This window comes from Lynx rufus, unplaced genomic scaffold (assembly GCF_022079265.1).
Source record: "Lynx rufus isolate CCGP_SWC_20201006 ecotype Redwood Valley unplaced genomic scaffold, mLynRuf1.p SCAF_14, whole genome shotgun sequence".
Classification (NCBI taxonomy): Eukaryota; Metazoa; Chordata; class Mammalia; order Carnivora; family Felidae; genus Lynx; species Lynx rufus.
This window is the reverse complement of record NW_025814828.1, coordinates 37901060-37912533: the sequence shown is the minus strand read 5'-3', so window position 1 is coordinate 37912533 and position 11474 is coordinate 37901060. Positions and strand designations below refer to the sequence as shown.

Genomic DNA, 11474 nt, shown 5'->3' with positions numbered 1-11474 from the left:
GATTAAGTGTCTGACTTTGACTCAGGTCATGATCTCTCAGTTCATGAGTTCCAGTCCCACATGGGGCTGTGTGCTCACAGCATGGAGTCTGCTTCAGATCCTCTGTCTCTCTCTCTCTCTCTCTCTGCCCCACCCCATTTCGCTCTCGCGTGCGTGCACGTATGCACTCTCTCTGTCTCTCTCTCTCTGTCTCTCTCAAATCAATCAAAGAGACAACAACGACAAAAAACTAGTATCCTATGGAAGGTTTTGCTCTCATTTTGTGCCTCCTTTGCCACTCTGTCTAACACATTCTGTGAGATCAGCATGGAGAGTCTGTACTTCAACATGTGAGGGTCAACTTATTATTAGCCTGGTGTTGTGGATGCTGAGATGTGCTGTCCAAATTTCCTCTTCAGGTCGGAAGCACTTATTTCCCCGGAGTGTTGGTTGCTGGCAGTTCAAAGCTGATTCTGTTCCCAGGAATTGCCCTTGGCTGAAATGGCTTCGCCTTCCAAGGTTATACCTCTTTCCAAGGGGCAGCCAGCATTCAGTAACCAAGTGATGCAGGCTACAAGGCTGATCCCCTTGCTTCAGTTTGGGACATATCTGGGGGCCACCCCAGCTTCATAGCTTTCCATGAGGCCGACCGGTCTCTGTTGCAGTTATATTACAGTTCAGTTTCTCCCATTCTCCTTTACATGTGCTGTTCACATAGAGCACTCCCCTGGAACGCTGTTGCACAAATCTTCATCTTTGGGTCACTTTCCCAGGGAACCCAACCTTACTACCTACAAAACATTTAGAAATCCTTGAGATGACTCTTCAGGTATGGAACCTAGCTGTCCAGTCAATAGCCATTCTCTCCTTCTTTCTTAGAAAGTGAACTTCAATTTAGGCTGTCAGTCAGGGATGTCCCATGATACAGTTCTGGCCATTGAGATGTGAGCAAAAGTCACTGCTTTGTAAAGAAGCTAACTAGCTGATAGCCATCCTTCTGCCCTTCACCCTCTCTCTTCTTTCTTTTTATTTGATTCTTTCTTTCTTTCTTTCTTTGAGTGAGAGAGTTCATACAAGTGGGGAAGGAGGCAGAGGGAGATAGAGAATCTTAAGCAAGTTCCAAGTTCAGCACAGAGCCAGACACAGGGGCTCAATCCCACAGTCCCGGGATCATGACCTGAGCTGAAATCAAGAGTCGGATGCCCAACAGACTGAGCCACCCAGGTGCTCCTCTTCTTTCTTTCTGAAAGGTAGTTTTAATGCTGGCAGGGGACCTGAGATTTGGGAACCTGAGCTCCCACATCCTTCAGTTCCTGAACCAATGTCAGCAACCACTTCGCTTACGACTTTCATAAACTGAGACAAAGAAACCACATCTTGTTTAAGTGCTTGTCGTTCAGGGCCGCCTGGGTGGCTCAGTCAGTTAAGCGTCCGACTTCGGCTCGGGTCATGATCTCACGGTCCGTGAGTTCGAGCCCCGCGTCGGGATCTGTGCTGACAGCTCAGAGCCTGGAACCTGCTTCGGATTCTGTGTCTCCCTCTTTTTCTCTTCCTTTCCCACTCATGCTCTGTCTCTCAAAAATAAATAAACTTTAAAAAAAAAGTTATTGTTGTTGGATTTTGTTATATTCAGTCAAACTCCATCCCTGTCTAATAAAGGTGTGGAAAAATACTTTTAGGCTCTGGATTCAGATGAGAGGTGAGTTAGAGTTTAGACTCTAAGCTGGAGTTAGAGGATCTTGACCTTGAGTCTCAGTTCACTTACACATTCAGCCTCAACTCGTATTCATGAGCTAGGAGACCATTACCTAAGACACCAGCTTCTGAATGAGGAGTAAATGAATGAGAAGGTGTAAGAGTATCTAGCACAATGCCTGGCATAACATGAGGCCTCTGCTGATATGAGTTCACTTCTTATTACCCCAATGCCAGCCCCTTGCAGGTGCCAATTTTGTTCTTGTAGGTTACAGCATATCAGATGGGTACGCTGGGTCCAAGGAGTCCTGACAGGGACCTCTCGCACCTTGTCACCAACCACCCGAGATAGGGATCCATTCTTTCCTGGCCTGCCGTTTCCTGCACCAGTGTGATACAGCAGAGGAAATGAGGAGAGTGAGAAAGTGTTGCATTGTGATTCCCTGGGAGGGAGATCATGACACAGAACCGAAGCATGCAGGATGTTTATTGAGGAGTGGCCTTAGCTTCAATCCCTGTGAAAGGGAAGGGAAGGGAGCAAGATTAGGCAGAAGGAGACATCCAGCTGTGATGTAGGCCCTGTGACAGCCTCTAGTGACCCCACAGAGTTTTTCCCAGGTCGGGCCAACATGGCCCGGCCCGTTATGCTCTGACATGGTTAAAACGTTGGGTGTAGAGAAGGGGCGAGACCTTGGCCAGCCTGCTCCCTGCAGCTGAGGCAGACCCTGAAGAGGCTGACAGCTGGAGGCTGTCTCTCTACAGCAGTCCCAGCAGCTCGAGCGACACATCCTTCATCGAGGAGGGATCTGGTTAGAGGATCATCTCAATATTCACTACAAATGGGTGGGAGAAACACAGAAACAGGAAATGATAGTTTGGGAACTTCGTTATAAACTAACAAAATACTTTCTGTTGCTTCAAATGCTATTGCAGCTCTAGTTCCTGGCTGGGGGAAGTTTTGAAAGGAAATGACTAGAAATTAAGATTCCTTTACACTCGTCCTTTTCTCATCTTGACAAACTCAGTCTTGGCCTTGCTTCCTTTGAAGCACGAGAACTGGATTGTGTCTATGGCGTTGGAGATAAAAGATCTGAGCTACCGGTTTGTGAGTTCGAGCCCCACATCGGGTTCTGTGTTGACAGCTCAGAGCCTGCTTGGCATTCTGTCTCCCTCTCTCTCTTCCCCTCCCCTGCTTGCTTTCTGTCTCTCTCTCTCTTTCTCTTCCTTCAGGTAAATAAAAAACATTAAAAAAAAAAAAAAAAGACTTGCTCATAATAACCAAACCAGAAGACAAACGATTAAACAGGAGATGGTTAGTTACTGATGAGTCCCTGAATTCTTTGTTCCGTAGAGTATCCATTATGTTTGGGGAGCGTCTAAAGCTTATTAGTTAATTTCTGCTGCATCTCTGTCAGATGGATTTCTGCTTTAATTCTCCCCAGAAAAGCCAGAAGTATAGCTGAGGCCCTTGAAACCTCCACTCTGCAGTGGGGCGACCTTGCCAACATAGAGCAGAGGTTGGCAAACTACAGCCCTTGGGCCAAATCGTGCCTATTGCTTGTTGTTATATGAGTTAAGAGCTAAGAATGCTGTTTACCTTTTTATTTTATGTTTTATTTTGGGGGGTTTTTTTGGTTTGTTTTTGCTGTTTACCTTTTTTCATAAACTTTTTGTAACGTTTATTCGTATTTTGAGAGAGAGAGAGAGAGAGAGAGAGAGAGAGAGAGAGAGAGAGCGCATGAGTGGGGGAGGAGCAGAGAGAGAGGGAGACACAGAATCCGAAGCAGGTTCCCGGCTCTGAGCTGTCAGCACAGAGCCCGACGCGGGGCTCGAACTCACGTGCAGTGAGATCATCACCTGAGCTGAAGTCGGACGCTCAAGTGACTGAGCCACCCAGATGCCCCTGCCGTTTACATTTTTAAAGGGTTTTAAGAAAAGGAGAAATATAATATGTAGCAGAGACCGTATGTGCCCTGCAAAAGCTATAATTCCTACTCTCTAGTGCTTTGGGGGAGAAGCTTGCTGAGTCCTGCTTTAGAGAATTTTGCACGGGAGTAGCCACACCCATGGTTTCCTCAGGACATTAGAAGCTCACTACACCTTTCCCCTATGCTCTCTGTGGCAGGTTCCCAAAAGCAGAGCCTGAAGCTGGGATGCTTGTGCAAGTAGTTTAGCCAGGGAGAGCACCGCAGTGAAACCTCTAAGGTGTCCTGTCGTCAGGAAAGGGCCGAAACTGCCAGGCCAAGAGGGGGGTTCGGTGCAACTGTAGGCTCAGCCTTGATCTCACACGGAGCTCTGTAATGTGAAGAATGCCATGGGATTGTCCCACCTCGGGGCCAGAGGGTTGGGCTTGAATACACCAATATTAGTGCGTCGTAATGTGCCAATGCCCAGAAAAGGGGTGTGTGTAACCTCCTAGGCCTCTTTTGCATAAAGAAGTCCCTGGTTACCTGGCCCAGTTCTGGAGAGACAGGTGAGCTGGGAGCTATTAGCTAATCGTCTTAGCAGCTGGAGAATGGACACAATAGCCCCCTGAAGGGTGTCTGGGCAGGGACCCAGCAGTAACCACCACACAAGTGAGAGTGGACTGTGGAGGCTACTGGAACCTTATACCCGCCATGGGCAGGTTGAAGCCTCCCTTGTACCCTGTAGAGGCTTTGACTCTAAGTGGCTGCCGGGATGGGCTCCAACATCCTATTCGCAGATACACAGCCATCCCCAAGAGAGGGGTAGCAGCCTTATGAACGTGTGAGAAGCCACATCTGCCTTCTAGATTCGAGGAGGCAGAGTGATGCAATGTCTGAGCTGGACAGGGTTTAAGAGTCATCAGATCCAGTGCCCTCATTTTAAAGGGAAGGACGGATTCTATATGGTTCCACAGCTGGCAAGCAACGCAGTTAGCATTCCATCCGTGTTTTCAAATACAGCACAGGGTGGTTCTCACCTGTAGGATGAACAGGTTGAAAGGTTCATTTTCTCTGCCATCTAATTCATTAACCACTATCCCTATAACATGTGGAGTGATCCACCATGTGGCTAACTAATGTTGGCTTTTTGTTTCTTCAAGTTTATTTATTTTGAGCGAGAGTGCAAGCTCGCACATGAGCAGAGGAGAAAGCAGAAAGAGAAGGAGAGAGGATTCCCAAGCAGGCTCCCCACTGTCCGCGCAGAGCCTGACGCACGGGGCATGACCTGACCCGAAATCAAGAGTCAGACACTTAACTGATTGAGCCACTCAGGGGCCCCAAACTAACATGTTTTTAATAAACTTTGTATTTTATTGTCGACAAGTTTTAGATTTGCAGAATTTTCATGTAGATAGTGTAGAGAATTCCTGTATACACATCATTACCCCTGTTATTAACATCTGGCATTAGTAAAATATTAATATATATACTTCTATGTGTAAAGAACTGTGTCTTTATTGTGCTAAAATTGGTTCACACTGACGTCTCCAATTCTAGTCCATTACGACATGAATCATTCTGGCTTCCTTCCCTGTAATCTTCCACTCCAGCAGTGAGATCTGGCTTCCATTGTCTGCCATCCATTTAATTAACTGTTCGATTCTAGTATAAATGTATGGTGTTTTCTGAATTGTTAACCCATACCCCCATGGGAAGCAATTTTATCAACTAGAGCAGAGTGGTGAAATATAGAACCTTTTACTTTTAGTCTTATGAACTCCACTCATTTTCAAGTTGACTTACATCAGCACCTTTTCATCCATTACCTTCCTTGAGGCTGTTCCAATCCTTTGTAATACATTTAGATTTGTTGGTCACATTCTGCATTCTGTCCTAGGATCTCGTGGCTTCCCAAATTTTATTTTTTTAATTTGCACACATGAGGCTTAGTTTGTGCTGGTTAGCCCTATGGGTTTTGAACAATTTTTTTTAATGTTTATTTATTTTTGAGACAGAGAGAGACAGAGCATGAGCAGGGGAGGGGTAGAGAGAGAGGGAGACATAGAATCTGAAGCAGGTTGCCGGCTCTGAGCTGTCAGCACAGAGCCCGACGCGGGGCTCGAACTCACGAGCCGTGAGATGATGACCTGAGCCGAAGTCAGACGCTCAACTGACTGGGCCACCCAGGCGCCCCTTGACAAATGTTTAACGCATTATTTTCACCATTATGGTGTCATGAATTCTGGAAAAGGCAAAAAAGCATACAGACAGTAAACACGTTAATGCTATCTGTGGACTTGGGCGAATGGATATGAGGGTCAAATAGGTGAAGCACGATGTTTTTTTAGAATGAGCAAAGAAGTGTTCTTCCTGTTTCTATTTTCTGGAAGAAATTGTAAAAACTTGCTATCATTGTGTCTGTAAGTATTTGCCCAATTGAAATCATTTGGGTCTCTGGTGCTTTCTTCCTTGGAAATTAATTATTATTTTAATTTCATTAGTAGATATAAGGCTGTTCAAGTTAACTGTTCCTCCTCTGTGAGTTTTGGCAGTTTGTGTCTTTCAAGGAATTAGTCTGTTTCATCTAATTATCAAAGTTGTGGGCATAGATGTTTTCAGTTTTCTTTTATTATCATTTTAATGTTCATGTGATTAGTAGTGAGGAACCATTTTTCATTTTTGATATTGGCAATTTGGGTCTTCAGTCTTTTTGCATTGGTTAACCTCTCTATGGGTTTATTAATTTTATTGATCTTTTGGTTTTGCAGATTTTGTCTCTTGGTTTCCTATTTTCATTTTCACAGTTTCCTACTCTTGATTTTATTTTTTCCCTACCACCTGCTTTAGGCTGAAATTGCTCTTGTTTCTCTCATTTCCTAAGGTTTAAGCTAAATTTACTGCTTTTAGATCTTTCTTCTTTTCTAATGTGTGTTTAATGTTCTAAATTTCCCTCTAAACTCTGATTTCACTGCATCTCACAAATTTTGAGAAGTTATCTTTTCTTTAAGAAAAAAAAAATTTAATGTTGATTTATTTTTGAGAGAGGGAGAGACAGAATCTGAAGCAGGCTTCAGGCTCTGAGCTGTCAGCACAGAGCCCAACGTAGGACTCGAACCCAGGAACCGTGAGATCACGACCTCAGCCAAAGTCCGACGCTCAACAGACTGACCCACCCAAGTACCAGTCTTTTTTTCTTTCTTTCAGAGAGTGAGAGACTGCAACTGGGGGAGAGGGGCAGAGGAAGAGAGAGTCAACCTTAAGCAGGCTCCCCGCTCACTGTGGAGCCCGATGTGGGGCTCAATCCGATGACCGTAGTATCATGACCTAAGCCAAAATCAAGAGTCAGATGCTCTACTGACTGAGCCACCCAAGCAACCCAAGAAATCACCCTTTTATTTTTGCTTAATTCAACATATTTTTATATTATGTTCTTGAGCTTTTTCCATTACCCATCTATTATTACAAAAGTGTTGCATAATATCCAAATATTTGGGAATTTTCCAGGTATCATTTGTTGATTTCTCTTTTAAATTTCATTGTGGTCTGTGAACATATTTTGTATGATTTCTATTTTTTAAAAATTTGTTATGGTATAGCTTATGGCCCAGAATGTGATTTATCTTGGGGAATGTTCCTTGCAAGCTTAGTAAGAACGTATATTCCACTGATGTTGAAAAGAATATTCTATTAACGTCAATTAGATCAAGTTGATAGCTGTTGCTGTTCAAGTCAACTGTATCCTGTTGATGTCTTACCTCCTTGACCTATCAAGTAGTGACAGAGGTGTTGAAGTCTCCAACTGTAATACTGGATTTGTCTGTTTCTCCTGTTACTTTAATCAGTGTTGGTCTCCTACAGTTTGGTGCTCTGTTGTTCGATCATATTTAGGATTTTATGCGTTTTTAGAAAATTGCTATTATTTATTCATGTTTATTCATTTTTGAGAGAGTGAGAGAGAGAGAGAGCACGAGCTGGGGAGGGACAGAATGAGAGGAGGGCAGAAGATCCTACGTGGGCTCTGTGCTGATAATAGCGAGCCCGATGTGGGGTTTGAACCCATGAACCGTGAGATTGTGACCTGAGCTGAAATCGGATGCCTAACTGATTGAGCCACCCAGGTGCCTCATTGACTCCTTTGGTATTATGTCTTCCTCTTTTTATGCCTGACAAATTTCCTCTCTCTGAAGTCTACTTTGTCTCGGATGAACAACATGGATATTCTGGCTTTCTTTGATTAGTGTTAGTATAGTGCATTTTTCTTTCATTAGCTTCAAAGTATCACAGTCTGAATGTTTCAAGTAGATTTCTTGTGCGGTTTTGCCCTTCCAGGAAAAGTCATTGCTTTTCAGCGTGCTCAGTTTGTTTCTTGTTGTAAGGACTGAAGTGATGACTTCCGAGCTTTTTATGTCAGAGCTGAAACTAGAAGTTTTACTGAAAAAACAACATCTTCGGGGCGCCTGGGTGGCTTAGTCGGTTAAGGGTCTGACTTTGGCTCAGGTCATGAGGTCACTGCTTGTGAGTTCGAGCCCCGCACTGGGCTCAGACAGGTCAGAGCCGACAGCTCAGAGCCTGGATGATTCTGTGCCTCTCTTCTCTCTGCCCCTCTCTCTCCGCCCCTCTCCAGCTGACACTCTGTCTCTGTCTCTCTCAAAAATAAGTAAACATTAAAAACATTTTATTTATTTATTTATTTATTTATTTTTTCAACGTTTATTTATTTTTGGGACAGAGAGAGAGCATGAACGGGGGAGGGGCAGAGAGAGGGAGACACAGAATCGGAAACAGGCTCCAGGCTCTGAGCCATCAGCCCAGAGCCTGACGCGGGGCTCGAACTCACGGACCGCGAGATCGTGACCTGGCTGAAGTCGGACGCTTAACCGATTGTGCCACCCAGGCGCCCCTGAAAACATTTTAAAATCAACATCTTGAATCACTAAATTCTATTCCCGAAACCAATATTGCTATATATGTTAACTAAAATTTAAATAAAAATTTGAAACAACAAAAAAAATAAATCTTACTTTTAGATGTTTCATGGTTTAATTAAATAAATGGTGACTGAGCTTGTATTTTGTAAAAATCAACATCTTCTTTCTCTCCAACATGTATAAAGATCCTTCCCTTTTTTTCTTGCATCCTCTTTCAGAGGGTTGCCTCAGCAGAGCTGTTTGATCTCTGAGAATACTGTTTTCTTCTTTATATCACAGCTGTCTGACTTTTAAAATTCTCATAGGGCTGTACAACCTCACTTTCTATCCAGAAATTCTACTAATTCTCACATCTGGTTCCCAACAATGATGTCAGCTTCACTCATGCCTTTGTGGAACATTCTTATATACTTTTTTTTTTTTAATTTTTTTGAACGTTTATTTATTTTTGAGAGAGAGAGAGAGACAGTGTGAGTGGGGGAGGGGCAGAGAGAGAGGGAGACACAGAATTAGAAGCAGGGTCCAGGCTCCGAGCTGCCCACACAGAGCTCAACGTGGGGCTCGAACTGACAAACCGTGAGTTCATCACCCAGGCTGAAGTCGGAGGGACGATTAACTGAGTGAGCCACCCAGGCACCCCTTACATTCTTATATACTTTCGTGTAGAGATTCCACTGTGTTTTTTTTCCCTTTTGCTTTCCTTTGGAGGTGCTCCAGAGTGTCTGTCAAGTTATATGAACCCCAATTGAGAACCTAATTTAAATTCCTTCTCCTGGGGTCTTGAAGTGCATAAAAAGTAAAGGTTTAGAATTTGGGGTAGGTGAACATCCCGTTTCAATGTTTCTCAACAGTCAGGGTATGATGGTCTGTGCAGATCACGACAGATGACAGAGAACTGTCTAGATTTTCATGTAACCAAAGGGATAGTGGGAGACATTCCAGAGTTGGGCAGGCTAGGGTTGGACGATATCTCAGGAACACAGCTTAAAAAAAAATAAAAAAGGCCTTTCTACTCTGTCAAACGTAGCGTTTTGGGGTTTTGCCTCTTGGTTTCAAGATGGATGCCCCATTTGTCTCTCTCTCTCTCTCTCTCTCTCTCTCTCTCTCTCTCTCTGTGGTGGTTGACATCTCTATTGCTTTGAAGGTGGGGGGCAGGTGCTCAGGAGCTCTTGGTGGGGCGGGCCTCTTCCTCTTCACCGTCACAGGCTTCTGGTGGCGAGGGATGGCGCCGGCTGTGCGAATGGCGGCCACGTACGATCTGGGTGGTCCTTGTTCTTGTGGATCCTGTGCCTGATGCTTCCGAGGGTGGCCGGGGCGTTCTTGTTCGTGGTGGTCCACAGGTAGGGGGTGGTGGGTTTTCCCTGGAGGGATCTCCGCTTCATGACCACCACTACGCGTTTGCCATCAGCCCCAGACTTCACGCCCACAGTGTAGAGGTGAATCAGCCTGTTGTCGTTAAAGGAGTTGGGAGCCTTCAGGTTATTGGGGTCGGTGCTGAACATCTGCTTGTTCGTCTCGATCAGGAAGCTGGAACTGTTCCTCGGGACCGTCCATTGCAGGTGGGTGGATGTGGCGACAGCTCCCTTCCCTATGGCAGCCCGAGTCGGAAAGTGCATCTATCTCTTAACAGGAAGGAGAAAGGAGGGCCCCTGTTAAGCTCTTTGTTTATAACCAGTTACATCATATGGGCACCCCTAGTGGAAGAGAGACCGGGGAAGTGAGGGGAGCCTCCCTAGGAGGTGTGCTCGGAAGGGGGAGTTGAGGATGAGTGTGAAGTAATGCGTGGCTCACCCAAGTTTCTGCAGCAGTACACTATGTCATTTGTCCCTTACCACAACTGTCTGTCATAGAAACTGGGTGGTGGAAAGTCTGATGTGCATTGAGGGGCAAGTGTTCTGACTTTGATATCAGTGTTTTTCTTCCTTCTTGTCTTTCAAGACGTATTGCGTGATTCTGTTCCTCCATGAAACTGGGCCATGCCAATCTCATTTCATGCGGAAACTCTTTATTTTCTAGGCAAGCATTTTAAATAATAAAGTTTTGATATCTACTCGAAGGCATTCTTTTTTCTGTTGATAACTTATTCATGCAGTTCTTGGTGATGTTAATGATAATCATTGTGTATTTTCAAGAAGAGAATACAGTTTACCCTAAAAATAACTCTGAAAAATATCTCTGATCCAGTCCTTCAGAAATCCCACACTGAAAAAATTCAATTGTGCCCCTTATTTCTTGTTTTTGCTCTTTTTGTCGTCAAAGATAAATATTGACAAGGGGTAAACATTTTGACATGAGAAAAAAAGAGTTGAAATCTCAAATAGACTAAAAGGTAAAGGATGGAATAGTCAGTTTAACAAAAAAGGTATATAAATGGAAAATGAGCATATGAAAATGTTTTATCTTAAAAGATAATAAAAGAAATGAAAATGAAATCAACGATGAAATTCTTTCATCCATAAATTTGCAAATTATAAAATATTAATACCCAGCTTTAACTAAAGTTGAATGAATTAAGTCGCCTTATAGAGGCCTGATATAAATTAGTATAAGTTGACACAAGTTTACTGGAGGGCAATATGGAAATCTGTGTTAAGGTTCTTAAAAATATTCGTAGCGCATGAGCTATCCATTTCACTTCTAAAAATGTATCCTAGCAAAATTAAGACAAATGTCCACCGGCACATAGCCAAAGTGTAATATTTTCAGTGTTACTGACGGCAAAATGTCTATAGCATGTATGTGTGTGTATATGGAGGGAGACTAAGTAACCCACAACAGAAATTTGTTTAAACTTGTTTATGTAAAAACTATTGTGGTATATATATGGAATCAGACCTAGCTTCCACAGGAAAGAGAGATGATACACTTGAAATAGGATAATTCAAGAAGGCTTTATTTACAGGCAAGAGCTTAAGGCTAGTAGTAGCCAAGATATTATTACGTATCTTATAAGTCTAAGAGTATA

General features: G+C 43.7%; 1 pseudogene; it reads right to left on the bottom strand.

Annotated features, from left to right (window-relative positions):
* Positions 1-5786: 5786 nt before the first annotated feature.
* On the bottom strand, positions 5787-10125 carry LOC124509239 (60S ribosomal protein L28-like; annotated as a pseudogene).
* Positions 10126-11474: the final 1349 nt, after the last annotated feature.